This window comes from Helianthus annuus, chromosome 16, assembly GCF_002127325.2.
Source record: "Helianthus annuus cultivar XRQ/B chromosome 16, HanXRQr2.0-SUNRISE, whole genome shotgun sequence".
Classification (NCBI taxonomy): Eukaryota; Viridiplantae; Streptophyta; class Magnoliopsida; order Asterales; family Asteraceae; genus Helianthus; species Helianthus annuus.
Window position 1 is genome coordinate 85,591,243 of NC_035448.2, and position 16,446 is coordinate 85,607,688.

General features: G+C 32.4%; 1 long non-coding RNA gene across 1 annotated transcript; it reads right to left on the minus strand.

Moving 5' to 3' along the window:
• Positions 1–14,806: 14,806 nt before the first annotated feature.
• On the minus strand, positions 14,807–15,630 carry LOC110918188. The gene is made up of 3 exons (XR_002581123.2): positions 15,475–15,630; positions 15,020–15,324; positions 14,807–14,946 (listed from the first exon to the last, which is right to left on the minus strand). It is a non-coding gene; the product is annotated as an uncharacterized LOC110918188 (long non-coding RNA).
• Positions 15,631–16,446: the final 816 nt, after the last annotated feature.

Sequence of the window (16,446 nt, forward strand, 5' to 3'; positions counted from 1 at the left end):
CTTGCCCAAGTGATCTAGATAACGCAACGATATATAATGTATTAAAAGCACTTATAAATAGGAAGTACCAGCGGCGTATCCACCATGCTTTTAACACATTACACCCGCCCCGTTACCTAATCACTTCCCTAACCCAATGGTTCAAACAATACCAAACGGTTCACACAATCAAACAGTTACAAACGGTTCATATAAATTAAACAGTTACAAATGGTTCATATAAATAAAACAACTACAAACGGTTCACATAATCAAACAGTTACAAACGGTTCACATAATCAAACAGTTACTAACGGTTCACATAAATCAAACAGTTCCAACGGTTCAAAATGTAAAACAATGTGTCCATATGCTGAGTGAACATATGCAACAAAATGTAATATACAAAAAATCAATGTGCTAGCATGTTAAGCGAACATACACAGAAAAACATAATGAAATCATGTACTATGTATGTACTAATGAACATAGCAAGTATATAATATAAGAACATGAAAAGCATGAAAGTAACAAGTAGGCACATGTGTATCACCCCAAAACATTTGAAAACAGTAAAAGATGGGACTATGTACTCACTTGAAAATGCTTAGAAGTCTTGAATAACAACCAAGCAAAGCTAGAGGGATCACGGAAATCAAACGACACCTAATATAGGTAACTATGTTAATAAACCGGACCTAAATCGGAGGATAGGATAAAATGAGGTTTCATAAACCAAATGAGTGTAGGGACTCATGTAATATGGTTTAACAAAGCCTACATTCTAAAACGAAACCTAACCTAAGTGCTTACGACCCATCACGACTCGTTAAGGTAGCTTACGCCACTTTAACGCGTCGTTCGTGTAAAATGCGTTCGGACCGCCTAATTAGTCCCATGACAAGTATTATATGCCTTAACATGTCTAATAATGTTGCCTAATCAGTTTAGATGCCAAAATTTATGTTACATATGCTTAAAATGAATTTACGCGTAAAAAGGGCATTTTGGTCATTTTCCTAACACATATAAATTACCTATCATACAACTACTTAAACGAAGTGACCATAAGGTATAACCCCGAAAGGTTATTCCCTATACAACCATGGTCACAATAAATGCTTGGTCGGATCCTAATGATCGCCTAAACGGGTCGGGTTCGAAAGTCTAAGCGGTTGTTTAGACCGCTTATCTTACGACCCTATATAAGCACTAAACTAAAAGTGACGAGTTAAACATGTTAAAACATGTTTAACGAAGTTAGAAAACAAGTTTGATATCAAAACAAAAGGTTTTGATACCTAAGAATAGTCTGGTTGCAAAATACGCATGAATACGCATTTTGACCGAAACTATGACTCGTCACTACACCTAATCAACGTGATAATCAGTAGGTATAGTCACAAGGGACTATAACCATCGTGATTACGCTCACGTTGCAAAGTTCAAACGAACTTTGTGTTGACCATAAACTGGTCAAAGCAGAAAGTTAAACACAGTTAGACTTTCGTGCTTAAAAACGCATAAAAGCATGAAAGAAACTTACAAAGGGTCCAAGCTAGGAAGAACTTGATCTAAATACTCAGGTATGAAGCATAAAGCTTCAACTTAGAGCATAAAATCAGATCAAGGTGTGAGGAAAATGGAATGAGAGCTTGGGTATTTATAGATTTCGGAGAACCGTTAGGATCGTTTCTCGCATTTCGTGCCTTGATCTTGACCCTCCATGTGGGCACATGGTATTGCAATACAAGGGGACATGAAATACCATCAAATTTTAGCCCATAGAATGCAAAACTAGGGGTTAAAAACCATCAAAACATCAAAATTGGACTAGATACAATGAATCTGGTCATTTGGGCACTTTTTGACGCTTTTAGTCCCTGTTGATCAATAAGTTTATTTTTGCGCTCCAAAACACCTCAAAACTTATTTCTAAGTTATGTAAAGGTTATTTAAGGTATGTTGAGCCTATGTCACTATCCCGGAGTGTTTGTCGCATTAAACTGGTTATATTTACACATCAGTTTGCGTATAACCTTCCAGAAAGCGATTTAAAGCTCGAAATCGAACATGAATTGATAAGTGCACATGATACACATATTTATACAAATCCCAAGTATGAAACACAATATTTCATTGATTTGGTATTTGTTTGATGGACGCAGAGGCACAGGTGTCATAGTGATCAAAACAAAACACACCGAATACATATATTTGCAGGATCTAATCACAATGTAGCTTTAACACATCAATTCTTAAAAATCAATGTAAAAAACAACACCTTTAACAAGTTAGTCAGTTGTTCGTCACATTTTGTTCTATCACTAAAACACACTACTATAAACACATCTAGTATCCAACATCAAGTGCAATAAAACACAGTACTGTGATCATATCTTACGCTTGTATTTTCATGTCGAAATTGTAATCTTGATCCATGATTCTAGCTAATTTTGGTATGCAAGATGGTTATCGATAGTGGGTTTTAGATAGAGAGAAAAATTGCTTATCCATATCCATATATTTCCACTAAAAACTATTTTTTCTCTCTATTTTTCAATTCAATATTATTTTTTATATCTTTATCATTAACTTTTCTCTCTCCTTCACTCACAACCATTTCTAAAAGTATCAAAAAATTTATAAGGTTTTCTTTCTTCAGATTTTTTTTCTCATATATTTACAGATGAACAGTAGCTTTCCCATATATTTTTCTTCTTCTCCACTCAAAAACACTAACAAACATTCCTTATAATATAACTAAACTCACTCACATATTTTCTTAGGGTCATCATTGTGAATGCTCTTATCATTATCTTTCTATGCAAAATTAAAGCGGATACAATGGGGCTAAGAAAATCGATCGCCGCTCGCTCGACACTCGCTCAGAAAACTAATGCTTGGACAATGCTCGTTCGGTTTTCGGCTCGTTTTATATCGGCTCGGTTCGGTTTGTAAACGAACCGAGCACGAGCAAATATACGTTCGGTTCAGTTTAACTCATAAACAGTTCTAATTCATGCCCCTATAATGTCCATTACGCTAGCCTAATATTAGTTTACACGTGAGTTTAACTAATTTTTCTGTACAAGTATGCGGATTTACAGCTTGGTATATTCAGACTATGTGCCTACACTATAATTAAAACCATCTTAACAATAACAGCAACAATTGTAATGGTACCAATTGTAGACAAAAATAAATAAATAAATAAACAAACAAACAAAGCTTTAATATACTTCTACAAGTTTCTCACAAATTTGGATAATAAAATCCATTATTATCAGAGAATAAAAGAATGTAGAAGATATTAGTTCCATTAATCTTATTTCTTTAGGTTCTTAAATGAGTCTCTGTTTACCTCACACTTATATTTTTTTATGAATATCTGTTTCAATCTTCAAATACTTTTAAAAATATAAAAAAAAAATGATTGAAATACAATTGTATATTGTATACTTTTAATAGTTAAACTAAATAAATAGTAATTATTTGTTTTAAAAGTTTTTTCTATATGTGTTGTTTAGTGGTTTTTTATATGTATTATGTGGTTTTTTTTTTATATATCTTATATAACTTGCATTTGTTTTTGATCCATGTAAATCACGTGTCGGTATTTTTTGGTCATATCAAGATTTTTTATCTATGGGTTGTTGTAACGAGTGTAGGTGGCGTAACAAAACAAACCAATACCGATCAAATTCCCGCTGTGTTGATATATTTTTGGTCATATCATGATTTTTTTTATCTATTGGTTGCTATAACAAGTGTCAGTACCGAAGTTAAACGAACTAATACCCACCCACGGCGTAACGCAAGAATTTACAGCGCAACGCACGGATTTAATAGCCCTAGTTATTATTCAAATATCTTGGAATTAAAATATAACACATTTTGTTTAAGGTTGATCTAAATGGACCCCTTTAGTACATATGAGTGATTGTAGTGAAAGGAAGTAAAAGAGGGATTATATGTTTACATTACAAAACCACTTTGTATTACGCGATTCTAGTAGATGGGGATGTGAATTAGTTGTTGAAAGAATAATAAACAAAAATCATATATTTAGAGTAAATTCTCACTAAAATTGACACTTTAGTTCAAATAGTTTTTTTCTTGTTATTCTAGTTCAAATAGTTTTGTAAAAGTTTAAAAATTCACTCCAATAATCCGAACTTGTAAAGTTTAAAAATTCCCTCCGATAATAAAGATAAGGTTTTGTTTTTTTATAAACGTCTTTTTTAAATCTTCATTTTAAATCTACTCGTTCGTTTAAAGACAGATCGGTCGTTTTGAAATTCCTTCGATTTTTGAAATCATACATTTTTTTAAGTTCTTATTACATAATAGCTATAAGTAAATTGAATAGAAAGTTTCGAACGATTTTAAAAACGGTTCTAAAATGAAAGATTTAAAAAGAAACGCTTTTAAAAATGAAACTTAAAAAAAAGAATTGTTTAAAAAATAAAAAAAAACAGTATAAAATGAGATGTCAAAAAAAAAAAAAAAACTTTAAAGGATAAACGACTTTGAAAGAACGATTTAAAACAAGAGATTTAAGAATAAACAACTTTAAAAACAATAGATGGTTTAAAAAAGGTTAAAAATTAAAGATTTTAAAAACAAAGATTTTAAAAACAACGTTTACAAAAAAACAAACGGTTAATGAAAATACTTATTTACTTATATATTTAAAAAATATTTTGTTAAATAATAATCGCAAAAATAATCAAATTAATACAAAGAAACTTGAGTAATTGCATTAATTATCTTTTAAATATTAAAAGAACTTCGTAACTATCAAAAACAACTCCGAAGGTATAAAATGACCTAATTACCCTTACACCCAACTACAAAAAAGTAACAAATTTAGTGTCAGGAGCCAAAACCGTTATAAAATGCAATATTAGGGTCTGATATGTCAAAAGATTCTTTTTTGGATTTGAATGGTTAAACTGGCTAAACCAAATGGGTCAAAACAGTAATTCACACTTATTTAATTTATTAGGATAAAGGCAATTAAGTAATTTAATAACAAAGCCTAATTAAAGATAAAATTCAAAAACCCACATGCAAGTTCTCCCGTCTTTTTTAAACGTCAATAACTTTTTATAGGTAACTTTTTAAAAAGAGCATTAAACAATAATAACGAGTGTTTTTTTATCTTTAATATGAGTACCATACTGCTAACTTATGTAGAGAAAAAAATTACGTTTCGATCGGATGTTTTAATCCATGGTGTTTTGTCTATGTTGTTTTAATTGTATAGTGATTTAAGGCGTTGTGTTTTACAGTAAAACACCATGAACGTATATAGGACACCATAACATTGCAAATACCATTTACATTCAATCTTTCAATCTTGTTTTCTATGGTGTTTTATTTTACAAGACACCATAATATGTTTTGAATTCCTAAAATAAAACACCATAGAAACAAGATTGAAAGATTGAATGTAAGTGGTATTTGCAATGTTACGCCTTGAATCACTATACAATTAAAACAACATAGACAAAACACAATGGATTAAAACATCCGATCGAAACGTAATTTTTTTTCTCTATATATGTATAGCAATTAACTATATATTAAAGAGAAAGGTAGTGGCTACAGTGCCACCAACCCTAATCTCATTTTCTTTCGTCTTACTCTTGATGCTCAATTGGGGTTTTAACTACTTTTTTGTTTTTTCTAATGAAGACACATGTGTGTTTCTTGTGATGACATGTTTTTCTTTATTTATCTTTTTTTCATCCTTATTCTTCGTAATCTGATGTACTCGAAATGGTTTTTGTTGAATACACTTTAATGTAATTTTTTTTCGAAACAAGGTGAGTCAACAATAAAGAGTTTTATTTTTATGTACGTTTTGAGTTGCATTTTGTTTTGTCGTAATCTTTGTTTGGAAACAAATCAGATGAAATATAATACTTTCATCCGACGAAATAAATTTGGGTTACTATACGTTTCAATGTAAGTTTGCGGAAACGAGTAGGGTCAATTATAGTCTAGACTTTATCATGTCGTGTATGACGCCAACACACGTGTATATTTTGTGTACATTTTAAGTTGGTCTACGTTTCAATGTAAATTTTGTTAGAAACAAGTCGGGTAAGATATAATACATTTTTGTTCAACGGTATGAATTTGGATTACTCTACGTTTCAACGTAAATATAGTTCAAAAACGAGTCGCGTTGATTGTAATCTATAATTTATCACGTCACGTATGGCGGCGGCGCAACAAGCGGCGGGTAAAAAAGCTAGTATGGTACTAATATTAAAGATAAAAAACACTCGTTATTATAGTGTAATTTAAAAAAAAAATTACGTTTAAAAAAGATGGGGGAACTTGTATGTGCATTGCGTGTAGATTTTTAAATTAAAAAAATGTTAAATTTACCTTTATACCCTTAGTTTAGAAAATTAATTATTTTAACGGTAAACACTATTTACAAATTTGCCATTATAATCTCAACCATTAGATTATAGATCAAAGGATGTAGATTCCTTCCTACACTTCTCACAAAACACACCTTTTTTTTACAATAACCCTACTCTCTCTCTCTCTCTGTATATATATATATATATATATATAGGGTAGGGTTCAAGAGTGAACCATATAGTTTTTGTGAACAAATCTTGTCCATTGATTTAGGAGATCATGAGATTTATAATAATAACATTTTTCTAATTATTTTTGTGTAGAAAATAAATGAAAAGGGTATAAGAGTAAATTGTTAGCTAGTTCTCTTTCTAATTAAATATTTAATTACATTCTCACTCTTCATTTCTTTCACTAATTAACTAATTTATTAAATTAAAAATAAACACAATTACTATTCAGCCAACTTGTTTTATACACATACGTATATCCGTTTTATACACATGCGTACATATGTAATTTAAATAATACATATGTGTACTTTGAGTATCCAATACAAGTACATATGTGTATAAACCATTTATTAATTCTGTTTGTGTATGTTTTATACACAGTTTTTATTCAGCCAAATTGTTTTATACACATATGTATATTTTTTATACACATACATACACATGTAAATGAAAAAGTACAAATATGTATAACAACACTATGAATGGAATATATTGAACAAAAACTGAAATTTTTTTTAGGGAAAAGACACATTATTACATATAATCATCATCATACTTGATGTCAAATATTCGAACTATTTATACAAAAAGAATTAAAAAGTGAGAATTAGTATTTATTGATGATAAACAAATTAAAAAAAAAAACAATCTTATTAAAAAGAAACAAGTTTTAGTGTATTACCAGATGGTGCTTGTATACAGTATGACATTTATCTTTTTTATTAAAAAGAAACAGATGGAAAAATCTTTACAATCTTATTAGTAAACTAAACTCAATTGAAAATCTTATTGATGATTTCTTCATTTTAATTAAATTAAATTTAAACTTATACCCATTGTATTATAAACTATATAATAAAAAAATTACGAATGCTATTGATGCGAAAATTTTTTATATTCTTATTAGAAGAGAGACCTGGTGTTAAAGATTAGTTTACCTTACTTCCCATATTTACTTGAGAAGCCATTGGGACAAAAAAAAAAAAAAAAAAAAAAAAACCATTGCTTTTTTCCAAACTCCGCATGCACTACTAATTATTAATAGAATTAATTACATAGTTAGTCCCTGTGGTTTGCTTAAAATAACATACTTAGGTACTAATAGTTTAAAATCACCTTCTCGGGTATTAACTTTTCATTTTGTAACGTTTGGAGGTATTAGCTTCTAGGGTATTAACATAGTTAGTCCCTGTAGTTTGCACAAAATAGCATACTCAGGTACTAATACAATGTGATTTTAAACCTACAAATAACGTTAATACCTCCAAACGTTACAAAATGAAAAGTTAATACCCTAGAATGTGATTTTAAACTATTAATACCTAGGTATGTTACTTTGTGCAAACCACAGGGACTAACTATGTAATTAACTCTTATTAATAACAGAATCATCATTCAAGGAAGCTGGAAAATGTGAAAATGTAAATATGTCATGAGAAAATGTATACTCTACAAAATAGGAAACATATAACTGAAACCAAGAATTAAAACAAAATGATTTAAATCTAACTAATGAAAATTAAAACTAAAATTACAATCCTATCCTTTTAATAAAAAAAAAACAAATGGATGGCTGAGATTAGTTCATTATGTTCACAAACAAGGATTTGTTCACTCATGAACCTAACCATATATATATATATATATATACATATATATATATATATATATATTTATATATAGGGGATGGATCATGAGAAAACTAGTTTAAATGAGAAAACCAAAAAACTAACTAAAAAAGCCTAAAAAACATACCAAATTTTTTTTAAATTTTTATAAAAAAATCACAGGTTTTTATGCATGGAAAAAAATTTAAAAAAAAAAAAAAAAAATTGTTGGATTGCACATGTGCACTATTACGGATATAGTGCAGATGTGTAGTACACATATAATGCACATGTGCAGTACATTTTTTTTTGAAAAGTTTTTTCTATATATAAAAACTAGCAATTTTTTTATAAAAAATTGTAAAAGAAAAAAAAATTGGTATGTTTTTTAGCTTTTTTTTAGGTTTTTTTAGTTAGTTTTCTAGTTTTGTCATTTATATGTAGTTTTCTCATGATCCTCTCTCTCTCTCTCTCTCTCTCTCTCTCTATATATATATATATATATATATATATATAGGGAGAAGATCATGCGAGAACCACCTCTTATTGCGAGAACCGCGAGAACCAATGTGAACACAACCAAAAATGCCTAAAAATAGCTAAAAATCACACAATTTTTTTTAAATATTTTTATATAAAAATCGCTACTTTTCGAAGAAAAAAAAAATTAAATTTAAAAAAAAAATTTTTTTTGGGCCACTAAAAGTAGCGATTTGAGCATAAAAATATTAAAAAAAAAAATTTTTTAGATTTTTTTATGGATTTTTTTAGGTTTTTTGGGGGTTTAGTTTTTAGCATTTTAGCTTGGGGGGGGGGGGGGGGGTTAGGTTTTTGGGGGGTGGGGGAGGGGTTAGGTTTTTTGGGGGTTTTAGTTTTTAGCATTTAGCTTAGGGGGGGGTTAGGTTTTTTTTTTTTTTTTGTGGGGGGGGGGGTGGGGGTTAGGTTTTTTTTTTAGGTTTTTTTAGCTATTTTAGGTTATGTTCACATTGGTTCTCGCGGTTCTCACAATAAATGGAGTTCTTGCATGAGCCCCTCCCTATATGTATATATATATATATATATATATATATATGTATGTATATATATACATACATATATGTATGTATATATATATATATGTATGTATATATATATATATATGTATGTATATATATATATATATATATATATATATATATATACTAGTCACTTACCCGCGCGATGCGGCGGGAGTGGTATCACTTAGGTTGGTGAGTTTAGGGCTATCTACGGGGATGTAGTTTCCAATGTGGCTTGTGACGACGATGGTGGTAGTGTAGCAGAATGTGATGGTCGGTTGAGGCCTTCTTCAGCGGCGAGAATCAGCGATTTGCGGCGATTGGTGGTTTCGTGATGGCGTTTGGTGGTTATTGTGCGACTCAGGAGAAAACAAAGAAAATTGTTTGATTCTAGTTATGTTACCTGAAATAGACGGACTACCTAGGCTTTTGTTGGTTCAAATTGTGATACAAATTCACAAATAACTAACATTAACTACTATATTGTAAGATGTACAAAACATAGTCAAAAATTTCCCAAACAGTCTTAGGTTTGTAAGAGTCCTTAATCTTGAATTCCTAAGGTTTGGAACTGAAATTTGTCACAAAATAAAGGATTTCCTTCAATTAGTTTCTTAAGTTCAACCAGCATCATACCTCGAGCAGATTTAGTATCTCCATATTTGGATAATTGTTCATTCTCCCTAAAGTAGTGATCTATAAAAGTCAGTCAGCAAAGGCGCGATAGATGATGCTTAATACAAAAATTAAAGTAAGATAAATAAGTTCGTTTACAGACAAATGGTTACAAACAAATTAATCGAGTCGTTAATCAAACGATTAAACGCATAAACAAAACAATAAATATGAATTTGTACATTCTGATACATATCTACTTAGAGGTGGCAGTTTTTATATTTTTTTATTAACCATGCCGCTGCGCTCGTTGCGGCTGCCCTCACCGCGCCGCTGCGGCTGCACTTGTTGCGCTCGCATGCTCACTGCACCGATCAAATTTTAGTAAAGTACACGGATGGTAAGCCAGAGACAACTGAGGTGATGGCACCAAGCAAGAATGACACAGTGCTGAACACTGCTGTTCCCTTTTACCCTGCATATACCAAACAAACTTGCGATTAGTTTATGCACAGCTATTCATAATCATTTTATCATGAAATAAGGATACCTGAACAAATGTCTCGCTCGACCAATAGTTTCCCTTGACGCATTATGCAAGGTTCGCTCGGTCCAACAACTCAAGCAAATGTTTTCTATGTTTTTTAGGGGGAAGATGGGTGCATCTCTCCACAGGGCATACAAGACACAGGTCATTGGCGGAAGCCCGCCAAATTTAACATATAAAGTTTTTTTATATGTTAAATATGGCGAGCTGCCGCCAATAACCTGTGTCTTGTATGCCCTGTGGAGAGATGCACCCATGTTCCCCCTAAAATGCAAAGAAAACATTTGCTTGAGTTGTTGGATAGATTACACAGGCTCAGTTTTTGCATCACAGCCTCAAAACACTTTCAGTTCAGATACATTACACAGGCTCAGTTTTTGCATCACAGCCTCAAAACACTTTTAGTTCAGACAGATTAAGAACACAAGGTCAGCTTATGCATCATAGACTCAACACTTTTAGTTCAGACAGATTAAGAACACAAGCTCAGCTTTCGCATCACAGCCTCAAACACTTTCAGTTCAGACAGATTAAGAACATTTGGACGGAAGATGTATAACCTTGTAAAGGGTAAAAGGGTTTGTGTTTTCTTGTTCCTTAAGAGTTGTACATTGTGCATTAAGTGTTTTTTCAACACCTTGTTCAATTACCATCTTGTCCTTCACATATGTTTATTAAGGATATCATTTGGCAAATCAGGCATTAACTCTTTTTATAAGTGAGCCGTTTGCCTCGAATCGGTGGATCTCTCCACAGGGCATACAAGACACAGGTCATTGGCGGCAGTCCGCCAAATTTAACATATAAAGTTTTTTATATGTTAAATATGGCGAGCTGCCGCCAATAACCTATGTTTTGTATGCCCTGGGAGAGAAGCACCCATGTTCCCCCTAAAATGCAAAGAAAACATTTGCTTGAGTTGTTGGATAGATTACACAGGCTCAGTTTTTGCATCACAGCCTCAAAACACTTTTAGTTCAGACAGATTAAGAACACAAGGTCAGCTTATGCATCATAGACTCAACACTTTTAGTTCAGACAGATTAAGAACACAAGCTCAGCTTTCGCATCACAGCCTCAAACACTTTCAGTTCAGACAGATTAAGAACACAAAATCCGGAGTACACAACAAGAGTAATTTGCCACGAAACTTAAACAACCTTTAAGTCTCTATAAATAATTCAGGGATATCTACACTCTACTCACACTTTACAGCCTCAAACACTTTCAGTTCAGCTTTCTCTCAATGCTCACACATCTCACAAAACAACATCACATCTCACAAAAAGGGATGCCAAAAGCAGGGAAGTACAATCTACAGGAAAAAGCAACACTTTACTTTTGTGTGAAAGACAGCTTGCTTGCTGCAGTCTCTATAATATATCAACACTCTTCCATACACTGTTTGAAAGACAGCATGCTTGAAAGACAGCATGCTTGCTTCAGTCTCTATAAATAATTCAGGGATATCTACACTCTACTCACACTTTACAAACTCTCAACTACACTCAACTGGAAGACTCAGACATGTAATTGAGAGATGAACACAACTACGGGTAAAGCCATGGCTGCAACACACGGTTGCAAAGTGAGAACTATGCAACCTGGATATTGCCCCGCCAAGATGCTACTCGGATCTTCTATGTACCCTCAAAATACAATCATCATCACAGTCTATTGTGTTATGTAACCTCGCTTTAAAGCATGATGTACAAGAGTATTTTTCCACTAAACTTAAACAACCTTTAAAGCATGATGTACAAGTGTTTTAAGCACAAGAAACACATATGTAACCTCACATGCTCAGCTTATGCATCATAGCCTTAACAGTTTCAGTTCAGACATATTAAGAACAAAGCTCAGCTTATGCATCATAGAGTCGACAGGCTCAGCTTATGCATCATAGAACACTTGGGAAATGAAAAAGTATATCAAAACATCCCACAGAACAAACTAAAATCAAAAGTACATAACAATCTATCTTTTCACTATTCCATATCTAAAATTGACCTAACTATCATAATTTTCATTGAACTACAACACTTATCATCCCCAAAAATGACCTAAATATCATAATTATCACACAACCATGACACTTATCAGTCCCAAAAATGAAGGAAAAGATCAAAATATAACAGAACAAAGTAAAATCAAAACTACAAAAACAATTTATCCTTTCACTATGTCATATCTGAAATTAAGCTAACTATCATCACCAAAAATACAAATTCAAATATCACAAAACTTTCAACCTAATTTGAAATAACCGCATCTACTAACAAATCTACATCAAGATTAAAGGTAAATCAACATTTAGAACCTAACCTGAGTCGATTCATCACAAAACACATGAGAAAATCCTTCGTAAACCTCAGATTTCGTCCTTCGAACATCCGTCAACCGCTTCACCTGAAAAGTAAGAATCACAAAAGAACATGGTAAGATATCTACTAACAAATCTACATCAAGATTAAAGATAAAGCAACTTATCAGAACATCAAACGGATCCCTTGTTCAAATCTGTGGATCCCTTGCCAGATAAAACGGATCCCTTGTTCAAATCTGTGGATCCCTTGCCAGAACATCTCATAAAACCCTTGATCTGCTCATCAAACGGATCTGGTGATAGATTCAAACGGATCTGGTGATAGATCTCATGAAACCCTAGATCGCCGAGAAGAGAGAGAAGAGAGAGAGAAGAGAGAGAGAAGATCTGATGTTGTTTTGTGAGATGTGTGAGCATTGAGAGAGAAAGCATATGGTGATCCGTGTGAAGTCAAATGGACGGTCCCGATCTTGATCCGTGTGAGAAAGTTTAACAATTGGACGGCAGATGTATACCCTTGTAAAGGGTAAAAGGGTTTGTGTTTTCTTGTGCCTTAACAGTTGTACATTGTGCATTAAGTGTTTTTTCAACACCTTGTTCAATTACCATTTTTTTAACTTTATCACACGGATCAGACATGTACTTTTAGATCTGTGAATCTGTGATAATACTTTTACAACTGGAAGACTCAGACATGTAATTGAGAGATGAACACAACTACGGGTAAAGCCATGGCTGCAACACACGGTTGCAAAGTGAGAACTATGCAACCTGGATATTGCCCCGCCAAGATGCTACTCGGATCTTCTATGTACCCTCAAAATACAATCATCATCACAGTCTATTGTGTTATGTAACCCCGCTTTAAAGCATGATGTACAAGAGTAATTTTCCACTAAACTTAAACAACCTTTAAAGCATGATGTACAGCTGTTTTAAGCACAAGAAACACATATGTAACCTCACAGGCTCAGCTTATGCATCATAGCCTTAACAGTTTCAGTTCAGACATATTAAGAACACAAGCTCAGCTTATGCATCATAGAGTCGACAGGCTCAGCTTATGCATCATAGCCTCACAGGCTCAGCTTATGCATCATACCCTCACAGGCTCAGCTTATGCATCATAGAACACTTGGGAAACATCCAAGCCATCTAGGTCGTATAACTTAGGACCTTAGTCCGACAACCATCAAACTCTGCCATCTGTCCGGCCCTTAGAAACACCTTTGTCTTACTAATCTGCATTTGACATATAAACAAACAAGTAAACATTAAAAAAATTAAAAAGGTAAATCCTAACTAAAACATCGGATGTAGGAAATAACCGCATCTACTAACAAATCCACATCAAGATTAAAGATAAATCAACATTTAGAACCTAACCTGAGTCGATTCATCACAAAACACATGCGAAAATCCTTCGTAAACCTCAGATTTTCACAAAACCATGACACTTATCAGTCCCAAAAATGAAGGAAAAGATCAAAATATAACAGAACAAAGTAAAATCAAAACTACAAAAACAATTTATCCTTTCACTATCCCGAAAAATGAAAAAATATATCAAAACATCCCATAGAACAAACTAAAATAAAAAGTACATAACAATCTATCTTTTCACTATTCCATATCTAAAATTGACCTAACTATCATAATTTTCATTGAACTACAACACTTATCATCCCCAAAAATGACCTAAATATCATAATTATCACAAAACCATGACACATATCAGTCCCAAAAATGAAGGAAAAGATCAAAATATAACAGAACAAAGTAAAATCAAAACTACAAAAACAATTTATCCTTTCACTATCCCGAAAAATGAAAAAATATATCAAAACATCCCACAGAACAAACTAAAATAAAAAGTACATAACAATCTATCTTTTCACTATTCCATATCTAAAATTGACCTAACTATCATAATTTTCATTGAACTACAACACTTATCATCCCCAAAAATGACCTAAATATCATAATTATCACACAACCATGACACTTATCAGTCCCAAAAATGAAGGAAAAGATCAAAATATAACAGAACAAAGTAAAATCAAAACTACAAAAACAATTTATCCTTTCACTATGTCATATTTGAAAGAACTTACAACAATGCAACCATCATAGTGAAAAGCCGACAAAAATTTTAAAACCTTGATGTGAGAGCCGAGAAACAACGCAAGATCCGAATGCAAAGAGTTGATATATTCTGAAATCGAAGTAAATAGAAGTTGTTAAGTTGATGTTTTGAAAGTAGGATTATTCAACTGAGATAAACTTACAATTTCAGTTGAGTGTAGTTGAGAGTTTGTAAAGTGTGAGTAGAGTGTAGATATCTCTGGATTATTTATAGACTGAAGCAAGCAGTGCTGTCTTTCAAACAATGTATGGAAGAGTGTTGATATATTATAGAGACTGCAGCAAGCAAGCTGTCTTTCACACAAAAGTAAAGTGTTGCTTTTTCCTGTAGATTGTACTTCCCTGCTTTTGGCATCCCTTTTTGTGAGATGTGTGAGCATTGAGAGAGAAAGCATATGGTGATCCGTGTGAAGTCAAATGGACGGTCCCGATCTTGATCCCTTTTTGTCTGTAGCATAAGTCAAATGGGTTAAGATCAGTTAAAAAACAAAAAGCATAAAAATAACAAAACACATCATAAAACACAAAATATAGTCAAGTTTATATTCTCTCAGTAGCATAGCATGTTAAAAATTAATATTCAAGGCTTAGAAATTACCAAAAAAGAGCGAAAAACCGACTGAATTCGAATCTCAGCCCATTCTTGACACTAATGCTCCGTTAGTTCTCGCAAAGTCAACCATCATAAAAAGAAATCAAGTATTAGTAAAGATTTGATATTAGTTATAACCAGTACACTATTAACTTAAAATAAATTTAATATAAATCACATTTTGTCAAGTTGCAAATATAAAAACCTTTATTATAAAAAAAAAAGAAAAGAAAATTGATGAATGATGATAAACTTTACTTTACCTCTGCTTGAGTGAGCATGAGACCACTAAGTGAGGGAACATTCTGCATATGAAGCCCCCATCGATTCGAATGAAGCAGCGTTCAGCGTCGCCAAAGCCAATTCCGAGACTCTCCAAGCAGATACACTTTCTCCGGCAGCCAGAAGATCGGAGTGAGCTTGTTCTGTAATAATAATAGTGATCGTGACAGTCGTTAACCAAAGGTATAACTAATTAAATTCAGATCCTAAAAAAAGGTTTCCTTGCGAGTTGCGAGTGACATACCTGAGTCGATTCATCACAAAACACATGCGAAAATCCTTCCTAAACCTCAGATTTCGTCCTTCGAACATCCGTCAACCGCTTCACCTGAAAAGTAAGAATCACAAAAGAACATGGTAAGATATATAACACTCATTGCAACTTATCAGAACATCAAACGGATCCCTTGTTCAAATCTGTGGATCCCTTGCCAGATAAAGCTTGTGATACATCTCATGAAACCCTAGATCTGCTCATCGAGCATCCCACAGAACAAACTAAAATCAAAAATACATTACAATCTATCTTTTCACTATTCCATATCTAAATGACCTAAATATCATAATTATCACAAAACCATGATACTTATCAGTCCCAAAAATGAAGGAAAAGATCAAAATATAACAGAACAAAGTAAAATCAAAACTACAAAAACAATTTATCCTTTCACTATGTCATATCTGAAATTAATCTAA